Source organism: Sceloporus occidentalis, unplaced genomic scaffold, assembly GCF_023333645.1.
Source record: "Sceloporus occidentalis isolate IW3139 unplaced genomic scaffold, rSceOcc1.0.p SCAF_3, whole genome shotgun sequence".
Lineage (NCBI taxonomy): Eukaryota > Metazoa > Chordata > Lepidosauria > Squamata > Phrynosomatidae > Sceloporus > Sceloporus occidentalis.
In genome coordinates this window covers 82,511,114-82,529,603 of record NW_028316983.1, presented here as the reverse complement: position 1 = coordinate 82,529,603, position 18,490 = coordinate 82,511,114, and positions in this window count along the sequence as shown.

The following is an 18,490-nucleotide window of genomic DNA, read 5'->3' as shown; positions in this document are numbered from 1 at the left end:
AGTCTGTGAACATCTAGAAAGCAATGCCATAATCACAAAAAGTCAACACGGGTTTCAGAGAAACAAGTCATGCCAGGCAAACCTAATATCTCTCTCTCTCTCTCTCTCTCTCTCTATATATATATATATATATATATATATATATATATATAAATTACCAGCTTAGTAGAGGAAGGGAATGCTGTGGATATAGTATATCTTGATTTCAGTAAGGCCTTTGACAGGGTTCCCCATGACATTCTTTCAAACAAGCTTGTAAAATGTGGGTTAGACAAGATAACTGTTACATGGATTTGTAATTGGTTGACTGGCCGAACCCAAAGGGTGCTCAACAATGGCCCCTTTTCATCCTGGAGGGAAGTGACCAGTGGGGTCCCACAGGGCTCTGTCCTGGGCCCAATGTTATTCAACATCTTTATCAATGACTTCGATGACAGAATTGGGGGCATATTTATCAAATTTTCAAATGACACCAAATTAGGAAGAGTAGCTAATACCCCAGAGGACAAGATCAAAATTCAAAATGACCTGAATAGACTAGAAAAGGTGGGCCAAAGCTAACAAAATGAAATTCAACATGGAGAAATGTAACGTACTGCACTTAGGGTGGAAAAATGAAATGCACAGATATTGGATGAGGGACACCTGGCTGAACAAGACTACATGTGAAAGGGATCTGGGAGTCCAAATAGATCACAAATTGAACATGAGTCAACAGTGCGATGCGGCAGCTAACAAGGCCAATGCAATTTTAGGCTGCACCAATAGAAGTACAGTGTCTAGATCAAGGGAAGTAATAGTGCCACTCTATTCTGTTCTGGTCAGGCCCCACCTGGAATATTGTGTCCAGTTCTGGGCACCACAATTAAAAAAGGATGTTGAGAAACTGGAGCCATGTGTCCAAAGGAGGGTAACTAAAATGGTGAAAGGTCTGGAAACCAGGTCCTATGAGGAACAACTTAGGGAGCTGAGTATGTTTAGCCTGAAGAAGAGAAGATTAAGAGGTGATATGATAGCCCTGTTTAAATACTTGAAGGGATGTCATATTGAGGAGGGAGCAAGCTTGTTTTCTGCTGCTCCAGAGACTAGCACCCGGAGCAATGGATGCAAGCTGCAGGAAAAGAGATTCCACCTCAACATTAGGAGGAATTTCCTGACAGTAAGGGCTGTACAACAGTGGAACACACTCCCTCGGAGTGTAGTGGAGTCTCCTTCCTTGGAAGTCTTTAAGCAGAGGCTGGATGTCCATACCATGATGTTTATCACACTATACTCTTAAAGTGCTACTATTCCACTTTGACCCCTCTAGCTGGCTCCTGTTGCATTCTGGTATTGGCAGTTTTAAGGAGGGGTATTTATAATTCTCAGGCAGAGAAGTTCTCTGCCTGAGAATTCTAAATACCCCTCCTTAAAACTGCCAATACCAGAATGCAACAGGAGCCAGCTAGAGGAGTCAAAGTGGAATAGTAGCACTTTAAGAGTATAGTGTGATAAACATCCATGAGAGTTCCTGTATGACAGGGGGTTGGACTGGATGGTCCTTGCGGTCTCTTCCAACTTTATGATTCTATGATTCTGTTTATAATATTTCCTTATAACCTCCCAGCCAAACAAAGGCTCTAAGGCAATGAACAAATAAAAATCAATTAAAACAATACAGAGATAAAAACATTTTAAATCACATTAGCATACTTAGGGGTTTTTTTGTGTTTTTCAGGCTATGTGGCCGTGTTCCAGAAGAGTTTATTCTTGATGTTTATTTCTGTCTCCAGGTTTGAGTTTGAGGTTGTTGATTTTTTCTGTGAAGTGAGCTGATGTAATGCCCAGCCATGTCTGCTTTAATAATGCCTGGGGGGGTAGAGATGGGGGTCAAACACTGGAGATTACCTCAAACAGACAGGATAGGAATAGGATTGCTCCCCCGTCCTTATCTCATCCATGATAGTGATCATGTGAAAGCCTTTCATAACATAGTGCTGATCCTCACTTCCTCATTGAAGTGGCATTGTATTATCACAAACTCCCATTAATGCAACATGCCAGGCAATGCCAGGCAATGCCACTTCAGTGATGGGACAATGATAGGATCAGCACAACGTCTTATGAAAGGCTTTCATGCGATCACTGTCACTCATGCTTTCTGGATGAGATAATGTGTGGATAAGTGCAACATCATCTGAAAGTCCTTCCAGCAATCACGAGACCATGATGTCCCATCCCCATGTAATAATCTCCGCAGTCATAGCAACTCAGGTGCCCTTGATTTCAACTTCCCTCCACAGCAACCAAACTTCCTCAGTTGCTCTGGCAGCATGCCTGCCTTATCAATGCCTTCAGAGAGAAGGAGCCAAACACAGGAGGAATTTATTGTTGGAAGGTTTTGGATTCTCTTTCCCCCTCCTTAGATAGATAGGGATTTTCTGCATGCAAACTCTTCTCTCTCTCTCTCTCATTCAAACTAACCATGTAATTTAGGTCACTTCCCCTTTGGCAATAACAGATGCACACTCTCTCAAAGATTTTCTCTTAAACTGTTGGTTTTATATCTTCCTCCTCTCATCGCACAACTTTCTTTGGCAAGATGGTGAGATAAATAATTTTTCTCTACTTGAAATATTCACTAGCTGGATTAGGATATATCTTTATTTATATATAGATTAAAGGTATTAGTAAACTTTTGTTTGAACTATAAGCTACTTGTGTTATTTTTGAGTCAGTCTCAGTTCTTAGGGAAGCATAGTAGTTAGACAAAGACACATTTCTGCTACTCTGCTGATTTAAAGCTAGACCCTAACAGGCTTGGCTTTGACATTTTTTATATTTAAATATTTATGTTTCTTTTGCAAAGGCTGAAGCCTTAAGAAACTTAAATTGCTCTACATTTATAAATCAGGAGGCATTTGGCTGCATACTTACAACTACACAACCATACCAATTTGATGTTAGTTTAACTGCCATGATCTGGCAGGGAGGAGGAGTCACAGTTATCTATCATGAGTCCATTCCTCTACTGAAGTACCATGTCTGGCAATCTCAAAATTTGGGTGAATCCTGGGATTTTTAGTTTGATTAGGATTTTGCTGTATAGAGCCTGCTACCTAGAACCAGAGTGAATTCTCTGCTAAAGAGCTGTAGCTTCCCTGAACTAAGACAAAGAAATCTAAGGCGGGTTACAGACCGCTGAAAAGCGGTGGTCTGCTGCCGCCGCCGGTTGCAACATCTGGGAACCGCAGCAGCCAAACGGCGCGGTTCCCGGACGCTTCAAAGAAGGAGCATGAAAATCGCGCTCCTCCCTGCACCCCGGAAGAGCCGCCGCAAGTGCTGAAGTGCGCACTCGTGGCGTCATTTCCGGGGCGTGACATGCGGACGCAGCACGTCCGCTACATCAAGATGGCGGCGGCCGTGTGGAACGTATGGACGTCTGGAAGAGATGCCCCTTTCTAACCCTAGTACGGACTGAGTCTGTGCTAGGGTGCCCATTTGTAACGGGCTTAGGTATCTCATGAAACTGCAAACATGCATATAGATGATCAAGCCATGACACTTAAAGTGGTATCACTTCTGTAACCATGTAGTGCAGAGCCTAAATTCATTCCCAGCTGTGCTACAAATAGCACAGCCAGCATAAAAGATAAAATTCAGTTGTTTGCCTTAGTCCTGAAGATTGGAAGACCACACCTGGCCATTTTTATTTGTATGTGGTAAAGAAATGTGACCTCAACCTGGAGCAAGGGTCTCCCCTTTCTTAAGACTAATAAAAGAAAAATAAATTGCCCTGAAACATAGGATTCAAAGTGTAATTAGTTATCTACGTGTAAGGTTACCCTGGAAGTTGTGTTGCGCTGTAATAGGAAGACTGAGAATCAGAAGGATTATGTTTAAATAAATAACAGGATCTAGGGAAAGTAGAAAATTAAATGCTATCCCACCCACCACTCAAAGTCCCTTCCACTCTTTTCTTAGCAACTGGGGAAAGAAAAAGAAAATAACACAGTGAGAGAATGAGATATGGGTTAAAATTAGAAGTACCTCCCTTTAACTTCATATATGACTCTTTGGAGATTTGATTCTGATAAGCAAATGAGACAACTGAGAAGATTTGATTCCAAGATGTCAAGAGGTCACTTGCTATGTGCGAATAAAAACATAGGAGCAAGGACCAGCCCCTGAGGAGGTCATAAAGTAACTAATGTTTCTTTCTCCCACCCTGAGATGGAAAATGATACAGAATAATGAATTGGATGGGGGAAAGCTTCAATAGAACAACATGAACAGCAGTGAATGAGGGAATCTGCAGTGGGTGACTGAGAAAGAACTGGATATTTTACTAAAATTGATGGGGAGGGGAAGGATATTGCATGAGCTGAAATTTACAATCCTAAAAATATATTGTATCTATTACATTGGCCTGATTTCCTTCCAGATAAAAAAATATTAAAGACTGCAGCTTTAGTGCAATGTTTTTCTCAGATCCCCTCAAACCAGATGGTAGGAGAAGGGGAAAAACACTCAGGTCTGACCTAGATGTGTTTGTCAGAAGATCTACTTTTGTAATAATCCTTTTTCCATCTATAAAGAGGCCAAACTAGAGGATGGAAGGACTAGATCAGGACTTTGGCATAGAAAGAAGGGGACCTTACAATTGCCACTTCTGTTATCCCCATCAGATTCAAATGGGGCAGGGTGGGAAACTGCAGAGAAGATGGGCACCACTCCTTTCCCCCACAAACGCTTACCCTGATGGACAACACTGCTCCTTCCAGCATGTTTCACTCTGGTTCTCAGTAGCTGCCATAATACAGTCCAATCTCAATTGGAGGGTTAGTGGGGCTAAGGGAATCCCCAATACCATGTTTCTCAGTGGTTTCAGCAGTTTAAGGTCACAGTGAAAGATATTCATGGAAAAAAACACATGGGCAAAATGACATTATTGTCACAGACACAAGCTGAGTTGCATCTAGTAATATCCAATCTAACTGCTTATGAAAATACAAAAACTCACAAGCTAGGTGAGCCTGTGTGGTTGTGTCTGTATGTGTGTTTGTAGTTTGTGTTCACACACAGAATGTGGATTAAGTCCAATGTTTAGTGCTACTTAAATTAATATAATTTAGATTAGACGCATTGAAATGCAAGGAATTCCTTAATCACAACTTAAATCCCAGTGATTTTAGGTAGCACTAACACTGAATTCAGCCACTCACACATGTAAATTAGGCTGCTCACGTTCCTATATAATGATGTTTTCCTGCAAACTGTCAGCCAGAGTTTTGTGCTGGTGACATTCTAGGGGTGGATATGGATAATGAAGTGATAAGCAAAAGCCAAACATTTTATAGCATGGCTTTCTGAAAAGGACTGGGTGTGGAGGAAGTTCCACGAGGAAGATCAGTTTAATGCAAGTTAAATTAAGGAAATGATTTCTTTCTTTCTTTTTTTCCCCCTGAACTAAAAATAGCCATTGTCTGTCACTAATTATCGACAAGTCACTTAAGTTGGTTCCATTTCCTGTAAGCAAGTTTACCCTCACTGACATCTGTGAGTAGACTTATGGGAAGGAGACTAGGAAACCAACTGTTAAGGGTATATTTGTAGATGCTATGAAGAACACTTTTTTTTTAATTGGGCAGAAGATGTTGTGGGGAAACATGGGAGGGTTACAAATGGAGGAAAACACCATCTGGAAAATGCATCCCTAATAAAACTCTGAATGAGGCAAAGCCATTGCACAACGAAAGCCTTGGTGAAAACATTGATTACAAAGGTTTAAAGAGAATTAAATAACAGTATTATTAAAAGCATGGTTAAAACTCTTACAAACACTTAAAACGTGTACAATATAATTTCATTTAAAAATTTATAAAATTTAGTAAACCACATTACACATCCACTAAAACTTCTTAATTAAAAATTTAAAAGCTTGACTAAATAAGAACATCTTCACCTGCAGACGGCAAGAGAGCAGAGAGAGGGACAACTGGACCTCCTGTGGAAGGGAGTTCCACAGCATGGGAGCAAGCAAAGAAAAGGATCTCTCTTGAGTCTTCACTGTGAGAGAGGTGGGACTGTGAGAAAGCCCTCCTTTGCAGATCTTAATGCACATCCTGATTTATATAAGGAGATATGATTGTTCATCTGATGACTGAGTGGTTCTAGAACATAGGGATTAAGATTCACATGAGAGAGGTAGGGATATATTATTGTATAGGGGTCCTCAGGTTTGTATGCATTTCTTTAACTTTTAATCATGTGCACTTTTCCTGGATTTCCAAAAGAGGGATGCTGTGGATTTGCTAATGCCAGCAGTCCTTCATTAAATGCATCTGCATGGGCCTCCTGAAACTATTATCATCCAGCTAGGTGAAAATAATTGGGGATCCTGCACAAGATTGGACTTGTTAGATAAAGCAAAGTATCATATGAGTGAACTCTGGTCAGATTTCCCTGACTCAGTCCTGATATACTTGGACATGCTGAAGAGGTGCTGCTGGAGGGAAATGGAATATCCTGAGAAGCTGGACATTGTGTCACAGAGTTACAAGGGCAATTGGGGACCTGGTTCTGTCTTTAGGAGGTAGGTGGATTCCCTATCACAGCATTTCTTTCAGGATAGATGCTATGCACCAGGAGGACAGAGTGCACTTGTCAGAAAGGTAGCAGGGCACATGGTAGTACACATTACATTGAAAATTGTGGTGTTGGTTGCAATTGTGGTTGGTTTGGCAGAAAACAGGAGTGGAGTGACTCCACACACTCACTTTTTGTTGTAGTTTGGCAATTGGGGTTTATCAGGCTCAGCCAAATACAGTGAGGAGATTCCCTGGCAAGACTCCAAGGATCTGGGCATAAAGGGCCATGACAGTTCAGTGAGCATCCATCTTTTCCACTCCCCCAGGTGGCATTGGAACCAATCCATGGTACCCACCTATGTGGAATCCCATATCTGTCATCCATGATATCACTCAGTAAGCAGACTGGGTTATCTGTTCATCAATAGACAAATAGGTCAGTCAAACCCATGTGGGCACCAAGCCTATTTTGAAGCTGTAACCAATATAGTCATGGCCTATTTCCCCCAAACTATATATCTATGTGTGTATAGGAGGTGAACTCACCCCTGGATCCTCAGATAAACAAAAGTCTGTATGAAGCATGCACAAATAATTCCATTTTCATCTGGCCCTAGATGGTAGCAATATGAGGGGGAGCACCAAATTGCCAGTCAACTCTCCATCAAAGTAGAGATAGGGCTACGCTCACTGGATGGAGTCTTTCACTGTTAAATGCCTGAAAGTTTTTTAAAAAAATGTAGGGTGCTCAGTGATGTCCATAATGTCTTCCAGAAATGGGGGATCAGAAACCTCGCTATATTACCTCTCTTTCACATCAGCATGAGAATAATAATAGATGAATTACAAAACGAATTGTTGATTTGCAACCCAATTCATGTAGTGATTATTTGGAAGCTTTTCTCTTACTAAAAGCTCCTGTTTTCATCAGAAGAAAATTGTGTTTTGAAATTTTTCACCACATGAAGATGCAAACTTGGAGGGGGTACCTGTTTTTGGACTACATTCAGTCTAGTGTAACTACTGACATGCTGACTGAGGGATTGTGGAAGTCATGGGCCAAAATGACAATACTTCACAAAGAATTATTGGCCCCTAAACACACCTTCTTATTACTGGAATTTGAAAAGTAGCACATTCAATAAACATTGGTCACTCTAATCAAAAGGAGAAATCAATGAGCCTGAAGAATCAAAAAGCATACAAAGTCTCTTAAGAAATTACTCCAGGATGATTTAAATCTCAACAGACATAGAGCAGGTGGCACCATCTGTGCCCTCTGGTTTCCAATGATAATAATCCCATTTCTAGCTTTGGCGAGGGGTAATTATTGGCATTCATGTGTGGTTGGAACACAGGAACCTTTGTGGCAGGGGAATATTTGCTAATTAGAATTGGTCAGCTGCTCTTGCCCTAGGCGATAAATATAAATATGTCTCCTGGCAGGGCAACATCCACCTCCTCTCAAGAACCTATAAACATTCTGGTGCAAGCCACATTCCATGTTAAGTAAATGAGCGCAGCTTGCCAACTGTTTTAAAGGGTACCTAGCACTGAGATCCTTTCAGCAGAGACATTATGCCATATAGTTAAGAAACCATCTTTACCTAGTTCACGGTTTAAAAATTCACCATTTTCAGTATAATTTATTGACTTGATCAAAGTTTATTGCTCTGCTTAGGAAGTAGAAGGGTGAGAAAAAGACGAAGATGTCTATAACATGTCTTCTTATCTTTCCAGTTCTATTATTTTTCAATAACCACCTAAAATCCACTACAAGTTGGATCACTCAGATTTAAAATACTAGGCAATACAAGTCTTCAGAGCGGGATATATACTGCCAAAACGAGGCACCTCCTCGGTACCTCTCTTTCCTGCGCAGGAGCGCCGCAGCATATAAATTGCGTGGTGCTGCTGCGCAGGAAAAAAGGAGCCTGAAAAGACGGCTCCTTTTTGTGGCCCCGCAAAGTACCAGGGATGGGGCTGTTGCGTTGCAGCTGCACAGCCCTGTTTGGAGGCTGTGCAGCTGTGACATAACCATAACACGCCGCGTCTAGCAGGTGCGCTACAGCTGTGGTGCCCTCGTCACATGCGAGGGCTGCCAGGCATGTGAGCGTTCCACCCACCAGGCAGCCCTCGCACATGACGAGGGCGCCTCAAACACCCGTCTATCCAGCGCCTATGTTGCATTTTTGTAATTAATGTGTCTAATATTCTGTGTCGAAGGGGGGTAGAGAAACTGAGGGCTGATGGCATATAGAGGTGTGAGCCCTGGTTATTCCTGCGTGTTTTTGTTTTGACATATTGAAAGGAAGCATAGTGTGACATCTTGTGCAATACCTCTCATGCCAGGGGCTCAACAGTATGCCCTTGAGGATCAGATGGTGGTCCTCTCATCTACTGGAGCCAAACCCCAGCAGATACCAAGGTCCAACTGTAATTAGAGGCCTAGTGTGCACTGAATAGCTACTGTGGATGGGGAAATGGCAGGTTCACTTCAACCAAGGCCAATACACCAGGAGGGTTTCACAACACAATAGTCAAAACCAAAAGGGGAGAGAATAACAAAGTATCCCAACACTATGTATTACAAAGTACAATGTACTGCAAACAATAAGGATACTATAAAGATTTCCTATATCAGATTATATTTGCATTATATTTGTACCAGCACCTTGTGATGAACATTAGAGATATCTACTAACCATATACATGTATATAAATAAAATTACTCATGCAAAGTCCAATAATTCATGCAAAGTCTAGTATAAATTCTAGTTTGACAAACTGATTTTGCTACAGTTGATGTAAAAATGCATGTCTCGAGAGAGAGAAATGGAAAAGCAAGTTGGAAACTGTATTTTAAAACTTTGAATTCCAGAGCTGAGATGGTTTATTGTATCAACTGAAGATGTTCCTGACATTGAAATGGCTGTACATCTCCAGAGAGCTTAAAGAGCTGGAATTTATACTGGACTTTGCAAGAATTATTGGACTTTGCAAAAGTTGTGTGTGTGTGTGTGTGTGTGGGTGGTTAGTAGATATCTCTAATGTTCATCACAAGGTGCTGGTACAAGTATAATTTGATACAGGAAGTCTTTATAGTATCCTTATTGTTTGCAGTACATTGTACTTAGTGATGCACAATGTTTGGTTTTCACTTCAACCAAGGACAGACATTTTAAAACAAAATTAAAACATTTTTTTATTTTTAAAAATGTGTCACACACATGATCATTCAGCCCGATTGTCAGTTATTGCCCATGGAATGTAAAAAAAAGTCTAGAATTGTTTGGAGGCAGAAGTATAAACTGGCATTGTTTAATCAGAGGAGGCAGGGATTTGGTTCCTAAAATCGTGGTGATTAGAGAGAGGTTTTCTTGGGTTTTCCGAAATTAGTGTTATGGGGTTACAACACTGTGGCACAGTCACTGAAGCAGGATCTTATTAATGTTTTAAAACACTCTCAAGGAGGAAATCTTTCCTAGCTGATGTTTTTTGTTTTGAATGGGGTAGTTTCTTCCTCTTGTAACATGTATGCATTTTACTCTTAATATATGTCAAGGGCCATTTTATATCTTTTTTTGTGAACTGTCTTGTCTGCTATTCCCATGCTCATTCTCCACTTTTCATCCTCTTCATCAGTCATCTAGCAGCACATGCTTAGATTACAAAATATTGAAGCACTGGGATAATCAAGTAGTCTTTTGACATGCAATATAGTGAATTTCTGGAAAAAATACATTTCCTAGAATGTTCCCTTGACCTTGCTAAAATGCTTATTAGGAAACATGTTCATTTTTTAACTTTACATTTTACCATGCATTCAAATGGAATCCAAAACCATTCAGAGTTTCTTAACATGTTCAAAACAAAACCTAATAAAGACCAAATACAAACTGATCCAAAAGACTCAATATGGCAATATTTGCATATGGCTTCAAACTTCTAATCAGGGGAAAAATAATTCTCTTGTTTTTTTCTTTCTTTCTTTCTTTCTTTCTTTCTTTCTTTCTTTCTTTTTTATCTTAGTGTTGCATGGTTTCCACATTTTCAAATGGATAAAAACCAGGCAGGCTCAAAACTGAAGTTGTTGTAGTTCCACTTCCTATCCCATCCTTCCAGCTTAAGTCATCAGTGTCCTGGGTTTAAAAATGCCCTATTGAGGGGAAAAAAAGATGTTGATGCAGCATCATGCTAGTCATGGTCATTTGTGGTTGATTTATAAAGTAAGACACAACACACCGGATGTACAGCAAATGCATACTAGGAGAAAGCATAGCTCACATAGAAGTAAATGCTCTTTTATTAACATTCATAAAACCACTTGGGTCATAGACTTAAATTTCATTATGTATTTTATAAACTCAGAGGTTCAGCAATAACATCTTGTATTGCCAGCTCAGCTCAGAATGCATTTCCATCACCAGAGGCTGTTACTCTCAAGGGAGTATGTTAAAACCAAGGAGAGTTATACTCCAAAAGCTGCATATATCTCTGAGAAATACTCCACAAAGACATACTTAAGCACTAAAGTTGATAGAGCCTTATCATTATTTTGGCATTAGTCTGCTCTGGGATATCTAATACTGGTGTGGTTTGGGGGAAGGTAGGAGTGTGTGTGTGTGTGTGTGTGTGTGTGTGTGTGTTGAACCTAGTGTGTGAGACTTCTTGTTGCTCTTTCAAGAAGTATTTCATTTTTATGGCAAAAATGGCACGCAAATACTATTAAGTGTGAGAACCTCACTGCTGTTCTGTATTTGGCCATTTATACTGACGATAAAAAGTTGTCAGCATCCTCTTAACATTAATTCCTATAAGGTGGATTCATTGACCCAGTGCAAAGAAACAGTATTTAAAATCAGTGTCGTGTTAATCTAAACTTCCTGAAATCTGAAGCCAGAAGAAACTATTTTTAAATGTGGATTGGATGATGGGTTGCAAGATGTTAATATGTGCTTTAGCAAAGAACTTTACTAGATGAAATCTTATCCAGGAAGAGTTTCACCTGATTTTGAGGAATTGTAGTCCAAAAAGAACCTTCTCCAAGCTTTGGAATGTTTGGGGGGGGGGGGGTTTCCACAAGAACTTATCCAAATTCTTCCGTTTTTTCATAAATATTAAATGATATATGGAAAGTACTTAAGATTTTTTTAAAAAAATAGGAGATATGAAAATAACAGAACCATCCAGGCAGATACCTTTTTGACTGATGAGCAATAAAAATTATAATATGTCTTCAGCCACAGCTGTGATTCCTGTAGAAACTGGTGGTTTCAATGTCTGAGGAGCAGTGAATCCATTCAGGGGTTTGGTTCAGAGTTTTAAAAAAATACATACAGAATAGGTTAGCATCTTGTGTAGTTCAAATGAACTAAGTTCAAGCTAAAGCCCCAAAGAGATCTACCGTCCCACTAACATTAAATCCACCAGCTGCCACTAGTTTTCTAAATTAGGGTTTCCACCTCTCTTTTTGGACAATTTCCTTGACTTCTACTAGCTACATGACAGCCACGTGCAACATATTGTAATCATTTTGGCTGTCTTAACTTTTTGCTGTATTCAAGATATTTTATCCTGTTTAAGCTATTTTATTGCTTTCATCTGGAATTGTTTAAAATGTTTATTGTTTTATCTGCATGCTGGCCAGGAATCCCACAATAAAGGGTACGATATAAATATTGTAATAAATAGCAAAGGCCAGAATTGTGTTAGGCCCTTTCAAATGCAGAACCTAGAGTTATACACTCAAGACTGTTTCATATTCACATTCCCTATGAAGCCCCTAGTGTAGGGGATGAATACAGACCACAGAGGCCTATCAGTCACCACTTATCAGGCAGCAGCCACTGCAGTCTTGTTGACTAGGAAGCATTTGGCTAATGGTGCCAACCAACCCTTCACCCAACTGAAACTGCAACAGGGATCCTGCTTTTGCCTGTTGCACCAGACATCACTCATGGGAGAGGGTGGGACCATCAGTCAGCTGCTTCCTGATCGACAGAAGAACATTGTGGCTGCTACGCAGTAAATGGAGATTGAGGGAATCAGGGAGAGAGTCAGTGCATGGCACCTTAACTATCATGCTTACACGTTCATTCCTTCCCAATGGGATTCTGGCCAAAATATTTAAATAAACATGATTCTCTTCAAAGTTGGAATAGCTCTGCCTGATGAATTTGGCCAGTTCAGATGGCTGAGAACTTTGCATAGTTTATTTTATTCTTTTAACAAGGAAGCATCAGTGGAAAGGTCTGAAACATACCGAAACAAGGATAGCCAAAGGATCCCTTGCTGCGGGAGCAGTGAATCCATTTATTTGAGTTTTGGGGTGCTCACCCTGCAGCTCCCCCAGTGTTGGATCCTCTCCCAACAGCTCTTCAGCACTGTGAACCTCCATACAACTCAGGATACCTGCAGGGAAAGTGGATATATAACTGAGTGGGTTTACTGTTCCCACAACAACAGATTCACTAGTTGCCCCAGTGTGCAAGTTTGTCCTTCTTTGATGGATGATGGTAAGAAAACACAGTCATCAGGTTCACTTATTTCCTCCATCCTCTACCAAACCAGGAATTTTAGGTTCAACAGCTGTGAGCCTGGAAGCACTCAAGAAGAATGTAAAAGGTCATTTAAAGTTGTGGGTGCTTCATGAATAGGCAATTTAATTGAAAAACTGACAAGCCTTTTCAGAGAGCTAACATGCAAACTCATGGCTTCACCTCCTGGTGCTCCTAGGCTTCACTATGGATCTATGCATGCATAGAATGGATTGTGGCATCTATCCAGATTCCAGTAAATCAAATTATGACTCCACTAAGAATGGTCATGAATGGAAAGCTTTTCTTGAGTCTTTCAAGGAAAGGGGAGACTATTAAATTTATATGTAGATGGGAGAGATGAAGAAGCAGGAAGCTGCTGCATGCAACAAAAGTCCAAAATGAAAGGGGCATAATCTAAAGAGTGAAGTGCATCATCTGAAGCTTTGTGAAGTCCCACATTGTCACTTCCCACCATAGATTATTCCTATCAGTTTGTAGCATATGGAGCTCATCAAGTATATCCAAAGCAGATGCTCAACACCAATACTAGCTAATCTCTGGCATGAATATGTGGCACATAATGGAATTGGAGCATCTCCACAGGATGGAGAAGTACATCACAGTGATCTGTCAGAAAATTGATAATGTGTATTATAGCTTCAACACAACGTTCCTTGGCTCAGCTTTGAAGATGAAGCAGACTACACTTTAGTTCCACACATGTTTTCGTGAGTGAAATAGGCCCCACCACCTTGAACATAGCAGCTTAGGTTCACCTATGGTTGATTCATGGAATGGAAAGTAAAAGATGAAGTTCATTATCACAATAATTATATCTAATACTCCCAGGCCATTCATTGCACAGTCTAATGTGACTGCATAATCTTCAATAGAGAAGTGTATAGTTTATTTAAAAATTGACATGTATATTTTTCAATGTACATGCAAAAAGCATTATGTCCTCAGTGGAAGACAATTGGCCTTGCTGACTTGTGTAGTATTTAATAGAGCATATTTGTATATGTGTGTTTGGTTACTTTACACTAAAAGTTAAGCAACATGATCAGATGAGGGAACAAATGGGCAGTCATTACAAAACCAGAGACTATAGACTAAATGATTTTGCGTGATTTTAGTTCTCGCTTTGCCAAAACCTTCCTGATACAGCCTGTTCCACGATACAAACTAACAAGGTCTTTTCAAGAATTATGTGGCAGCAAGCCTAATTTGAGAGCTCACATAGAATGTTCATTTGACCAAGTACAGAATCTATTTCCTGTTTAAGCATAGGTGTATTGCCATACCTCCATTTTTTGCTAAATGAAGTTGTTAGTCCCAACTAAAGTAGATGCACTGAATCAGTGTGAACCTGATAACAGAACACATTTATTGTTAAGTTTCACTGATATAAGGGAGAGCCAGCATGGTGCAATGGTTGGAAAATTGGCGTATGACTCTGGAGACCATGGTTCAATTCCCAGCTTGGCCATGAAACCTTGAGCAGATCACATTCTCTCAGCCTCAGGCAAAGGCAATGATAAACTTCCTCTGAACAAATCATGCCAAGAAACCCCCATGATAACATTGCCTTAGAGTTGCTGTAAGACAGAAACAACTTGAAGGCACACAACAGGTGGGTCTAATGTACTTATAACACTGAATTTAGGCCTATATTTTCATTTGTCTTCCTTAGAAAATGGTAGGTAGAGCAATATTACTGCTTGAGGGAAGTAGTAATCACCATATCGAAAGCCCTTCCTATGCACGCTAAGAGGTTAGGAGGATCCTTTGAGGATCTTTGCTTCTTTTTCCCCCCTTTCCTTCCTTTCCTCTTTTTTCTTTTTTCTCATTAGACCTGTCCATATGGGCTAGAATGCTTCAGGGGCTGCCCAGAGTAACCTGGCTCTGGAGCTACCCAAAACTCCCCCATTACCATTCCATTATTCAGAGGCTGTTTGCACACACATTGCACTCTGCCTTCTGGAGCATCTGCCACTGCCATATGTCGCGTACTCTGAAGTCAGAACAAGGCACCCCACATTGGTCACATGGCAGGTGCCTCATTCTGACAGACTGTGTGATGCATGGCAATGGTAGAGTGGAACATGCATGAAAACACTCCATTTTAAGGGGTTATATCTCAGGTTTGGCACTGAATGGGCCAGACATTGTCCAGACTGTTTGTGCCAAACTCAGGGATTGGGCCCTTTGTCATACAGAGTCTCTGCTGAGAGGATGTGGAGAGGATGGTTTATTTGGACCATACAGACAGTGCCATTTATTCTCATTAAGAGAATCAGTTGCATTAGTGAATACAGTTAAGTAGGGGATGGATTCTGCATACCCAAGGTCACCCATGACACACCATTTCATTTCCTATTTAATACCCACTGCCATCGAAATATTGTCACTGTGTATATCCTCAGTGGCAAACATTTCTACTGGTAGTGTAGGAATTATCCCATCAGTGGAATTCCTCTTAGACAACAGAGCACCATATAGACTGCATCCTGCTGCACCCTCTCAGCCAAATTTGAGTTAGCTTTAGGGCTGCTGTCAAAGCTAATATCATATTTAACTGAGCAGTAGTGCATTGCTGTATTTTCATAAACTTTTGTGAGTTTGCAATTAATGTTTTGGAAGTTTTGTTATTCCAAACAAAAGTCTGCTAATATATTATGCCACGATGCCAAAATATTTTGATAGATTAAAAACTGGAATACAATGGATCAGAAAAAGAAATCTTAATAAAATATTCAGTACCAAGAATATACTGTATATGGATATCAGAATTGTAGTCATTTATTCCTAAGACAGTTGTCACAGTTACAACCTTTGCAGTTATTTTTGTGTTTTCCATCATAGATTTTTAATCAATATAAAAAAGTTTTTAATGTTATATACATGACAAATGCATAAACATTTTAACAACTTATTTCAGTTTATTTCTAGTACAATTTTTCGTGGATTCCACCTCACTTCATCAGATGCATGATTTTAACAATCATCTTGCATGTTGTTTTTGTATGCTTTCAAGTTGACTCTGACTTACGGTGACTTTATCTCACAGAGTTTTGTTTGGTTTGGTTTGGTTTGGTAAAACTTGTTCTGGAGAGGTTTTCCAATGCCTTCCTCTAGGACTGAAAGATTGTAAGTGAGGATTCAAACCTTCCTAGACTGCTAGTACACTGACTCTTAGTTTTGCATGACAATCCCCCATTTAATAATAATACTACGTTTCCATGTTAGTAACGTTTAAACAAACCACTTCTGTTCATTAGGATTATGGTCAGATGTGTAGTCATCACTCATCAATACCTTTTTAGTCACTGAAGAGGAGAAATTAGCCTCTCCTGCTTATAGTTTATTCTACTCATATTCGTTCATAAAACATCTCGCTTTATTGTCCATTCTCAGTGGACCACAGATTCCATTAGACTAACCAACCCCTAAGAAGCAATAATAATAATATTAGGATTTATTTATATACCGCCCAATCACTGGGAAACCAGGCGGCTTACAACAGAGGGGATAATAGACAGTTCCCTGCCCTCAGGCTTGCAATCTAAAAAGACACGACACAAAAGGAGAAGGGAATGGTGAAGGGGATCAGGTCCAGCATTCTTCTCTCCCTCTGAGGCCTGGACCAAGGCAGATGGACTGGAGGGAGGGCTCTTTTTCTTAATGAACAAGTATAGTCAGTTTGTGAATATCTTCGAACCTATGGCCAGTTTCTAACAGTGAGCCAAAAACTAGTGACAGTATCAAATTTAAGGGTGGATCTGTGTACAACAGACATCAACCAGGGAGCAGTTAGTTTGTTCTTAGATCCCAATATCAGCCCTATGTAGTTCTATTCCAGGCTTTGTCTCCACTCTGAAGAACAGAAGTAGCAATCTCACCAGAGTTTGGAAAACTTACTTTTTTGAGTACAGTTCCCAGAATTCCCCAATCAGCATGGTGAGAAAGGGTTGATAGTCCGTCCTAATTACCACCACCACCACTACTACTATTACTGCTATGTACATGGCTTGGGTCCAGGCTATTTAAGGTCTTCAGGAGAGACCCTTCTTGCTGCCCCACCAACCCTGTACAGACTGGCCTGAAAGGCTGGCATGGGGGCAGAGTCAGGGCATAGCACCCTCACAATGCATGCCTCACTCCACCTTCCAGGGCACCCTGATGCCGCGTGCTGCCCCGCACGGCATCATGGCATGCCTCCAGTGCTGTATTCATATGAAGCAGCGCTGAAGGAGAATTATATAATCGTGCATCACAGCTATGGTGCCCTTTCAAGGGCGCAAAAAGGAGCACGAATTGGGGTGGTCTGTCGAGTCCCTAACTTCTCAGGCTCACTCGCAGGAACAAGAGAGAGGACCTTCTCAGTTCCAGCTCCCAGACCCTGAAACTCCATCCCTGCAGTGACTATGACGGCTCCCTCTAAGTAAAAACATTATTTCATCAGGCTTATTCCATTAGACTGTGATGGACTTTTTTTAAATTGGTGAAGTGTGGTGTCTTGTTGATTTATATGTGTTTTTAAACTACTTTTAATGATTTTAATTTTTAGCTTGTATAATTGTCTTTAAATAACTTTGATATTTTGTATAGTTTTAATATGTTTTTAATAAATTGCAAGCCACCTTGAGTCTCATTACTGGGGGAAAGGAGGTTGACATAAATGAACAAAATTTAAAATATACAGCTACTACTATTTCCCCAATCTCTCCACAAACAAACAACAGCAAGGTGGAAGAAGATGCCTTTCTTCACTTTTGGTTGAAGTTTTCCTCTCATGGTGCTTCCCCAAAGCAAAGTTGTGTGTGGGTGTGTGCATATGCCTGTGTAGATAAGTTTAGAGTGATAGATAATTTCTCTCTTTTCCTTTCCAACAAAGTATTTAAATAAGGGTTAGGAAAAGAGTGGCCCCCAGATGTTGTTGAACTGCATCTCCTATCAGCTCTAACTAACAGTGAAGAGTGCTGGGACTTGCAGCAGCAACACCTGAAGAGTTGTGCATTGCCCACACCTGCCTTAAAGGAACTAATTTGCTACTCTCAGCATAATGGAGGCTAAGCTATTTCATTACTAGCACAGACATCACAAACTGGAATAAAAACATTTACAAGTATTGGAACTGATCATAGAAAACTGGTATCAGATCATCACTGCAGCAACAAAACTGCAAAGGTTTAGGTTACCTTCCTTCTTTTTACTGTGGATCTGGCAAAGGTTTGAAGAAAAAATGAGTAATTTAAGACAGGGGGCCATAATACAGATTGTTAATTTTAAGTATAGCAAAATCACAGCAGGCTTTGATTGAGAGAAGTCAAAATAAACATGTGAAGTATTCACTTCTTTGAAAAGGATATACCACAT